Genomic DNA, 3,321 nt, shown 5'->3' on the forward strand with positions numbered 1-3,321 from the left:
TAATCCTTGAACTAGCTACATTATGGTTTAACTCTTAAAAGATATTCAACAGACTCCTAATAGAATTCAGAATCCTTTTATATATATTATAATATTTTTACTATGCATAGATTAACCCACGATCTACATGCATGTGTTCATTCACTCAACAATTATTTGAAAGCCAACTGAGCAGAATATTGCCATAGGGGCTGGAGATGCTGTAGTGAAAACAACAACATAAAAAGCAAGTATGATCTCATTTTGTGGAGAGACGTGCACGTATATACACACACACACAGTAATTAGAAAAATAAACAAAAGGCAGCTTGTGGTACGTGCTCTAATGGAATGAAAAAATAACAGGGGCCTGGCAGACGGCATTCTGGGAGCAAGGCCCAAGGGCTCTTGGGTACCAAGTGTGGGAAAGTCTGAGTTGAGTTGGGTGTGGTGGAGAGGGTTTGTGAGAGAACTGTACCCAAAGGAATAAAGAAAACATGAGAGTCAGTATTACCTATTTCAGGGGTGGTAGAGGGGAGAAATCATGAAATTCGGAGACAGGCATCTTGTTACTGAGGGGCCTGATTTTTTTTAAAGCATTAACATGAGTTTAATAAACTCTATTTTACTGGGTTTCGATGGAGTTCAGTTCAAATAAGACACACAAAAGAGCTTTCTATATTGTGAATCACTAAAATGTTAATTAATGAACATCATTGTATTTGCCAAGAATGGTAAACTGGTGTGTTATTTTTCTGCCTATCATTACCATAAAGAAAACCACAGTAGGGTACCACCTCTTACCTGTCAGAATGGCTAATGTTGAAATGATAAGAACTAGCTATTGCTGGTGAGGATGTGGAGAAAAGGGCACCCTTGTGCACTGTTTCTGGGGACACAACATGGTATATTAAAACTTAATATTTTTAAAAAATCCAATTAAAAATGGGAAGGAGGCCTAAATAGACATTTCTCCAAAAATAGGCATTTGTGACAACATTAATGAAACTCAAAGGTATTATGCTAAGTGAAATATGTCAGAGAAAGACAAATACCATATGATTTCACTTATATATGGAATCTGAAGAACAAAACAAAGAAAACATGGAAGAGATTCAGATACAGAAAACAATCTGGTGATTGTCGGAGGGAAGGGCATGGGGAAGTGGCTGGAACAGGAGAAGAGGACTAAAAGGAACGAACTTCTAGTCATAAAATAAATAAGAGGTGGGATTCAGTGTAGAGAGACCCGACTGGACCTAATGGTTTAGACCAGTCTTCATCATATAATGATTTCTTATATTTCTTTCACCACTTCGGTCAGGGTGCTTGTGCATTGGTGGTGGTGGTGGGGTGGGGAGGGAGACAAGAAAATCTTATTAGTGTTTAAACTCCTACTCATTTTCCAGTGTTACTTTTCCCTTTCCACATTTGAAATATTTTTAGGAAGACAGTAATATTTGGAATTGAGGAAGGGAGGCATTGGGTTCGAATTAAACCACATGTTAACTATGTTCAGCGAATGCTTACTTTGCATCCTTTTTTTCTTGTTCTAAGAAATGTCACCCAAACGTATACCATAACAATATTCTACAGGCCTGAGTAAATTTAAGCAAGAATCATATATAAAGGTTAATCAGATAAAAGTCATGAATCCAGAAGTAACGGTACACCCCCATTCTTTGCTTATTTCCTTGTTCTTTTTGGTCTCCATCTGTGTGGACAGCATATGTACTAAATGCATAAATATATGCATTCAATGTAATTCATAGAACAATGGCAAACATTTGTGACTGGAGAAACAGTAAAAAGAAATATAATTGGAAAGTTAGGCAGCAAGAGGAGGTGAGGAAGGGAGTGAGCATTAATAAGGATCCTGATAAAGTTCATGGACAAAATGGTATTAGTAATTTGGGGGAAAAAAGAAACCTGGGGAAGGGTTCCATGGTTGGTATCCACAATCAAGCTCGACTGCACAACTGTTTTTCTATTTAGATACTCTTCTTCTTTTTCTCCAAAGTGGCAAATGAGATCATGATTCATTTAGGGATTCCACTCTGAGTCAAAGTCATGATGATCACAGAAACAAATGCAGACTCATGAGCACTCCCTCCTTCCATCCCTTTTCTGGTTGCCCAGTCTAGTGTGCAGCATCACTTCTGGGAAGACAATCCGCATACCCACAAGGAAATTTCTCAATGTACTTTTTAGTTACTCCAAAGTCTATTCCCAGAAAGGACATTAACCAGACCCAGAATAAATTCATTATATAATTTTATTTTCCCTGGCTTCCAAAGGAAAATTAAATTCACAGTTTGGCAACATCACCGCTGAATTATTCTACTAAAGCTCACATCTCAACTCACCTTCCGGACTGGATTAAAAAAAGGCTTAAAAATAAAAAGGTCTAATCCTTTAAGGTTCGATTATAAATTAGGAGATACTATGTGGCATGGTTCTAATCTATTTTTGGAAAAACTATCAAACATTTTAGATGCCCTAGATCTAAAGAGTGGAGTTTCTCCTAATTAAACATCTTTGGCGATTTTATTGAAATGAACCTAGAATTCCACATAATGTTTGGGAAACTATTCTAGGCATACTAGCAGCTTCTCAAAGATACCTGCATTCTAAGAGCCAGAAGTTTTGAATATGTTCCCTCATGTGACAATAAGGAGTTAAAGTAGCTGATGGAATTAAGGACAATAGTCAGCTGACTTTAAAACGGGGAGATTATCCTGAATTATCTTGATGGACCTAATGTAATCACAGGGTCCTAAGAGTGAAAGAAGCAGGCAGAAGAGTCAGTGTCAGAGTGATGTGATTTTAAAAAGACCCAACTGGCCCTTGCTGGCTTTGAAGATGGTGGGTTTAAGAGACAAGGGTGGTTGTCTCTAGAACCTGGAAAAGGCCCGGAAATGAATTGTTCCTGAGAGACTCCTGAAGGAACAGAGCCCTCCTAATACCCTGACTTAACCCAGTGAAACTCATTTTGGATTTCTGAACTCCAGAACAGAAAAATAATGAACTTGTGGTTTTTAAGTCACTAAATCTGTGGCAATATTTTTATACCAGCAATAAGAAACTAATGGAATTCATCCACATCCCTTCTCTCTCCCCCACACTACATTTCAGTCACTCTGATTTTGGTTCTGTTACTGCAGAGTCAACCACCCAAGCAGGGATTTGTTTGAGAGTCCTAGCCAAACCCCAGGGAGTTTCTTAAACTCAGTCAGGAACGGTATGAGATGAATCATCATGGAAGATTGATGAGTACTTGACTGACCTCAGACATAAGAGGCCACAGACTCAGGAGCCATGACGTCCAGGTGCAAAGGTTAA

The sequence above is a fragment of the Meles meles genome, chromosome 7 (assembly GCF_922984935.1).
Source record: "Meles meles chromosome 7, mMelMel3.1 paternal haplotype, whole genome shotgun sequence".
NCBI lineage: Eukaryota > Metazoa > Chordata > Mammalia > Carnivora > Mustelidae > Meles > Meles meles.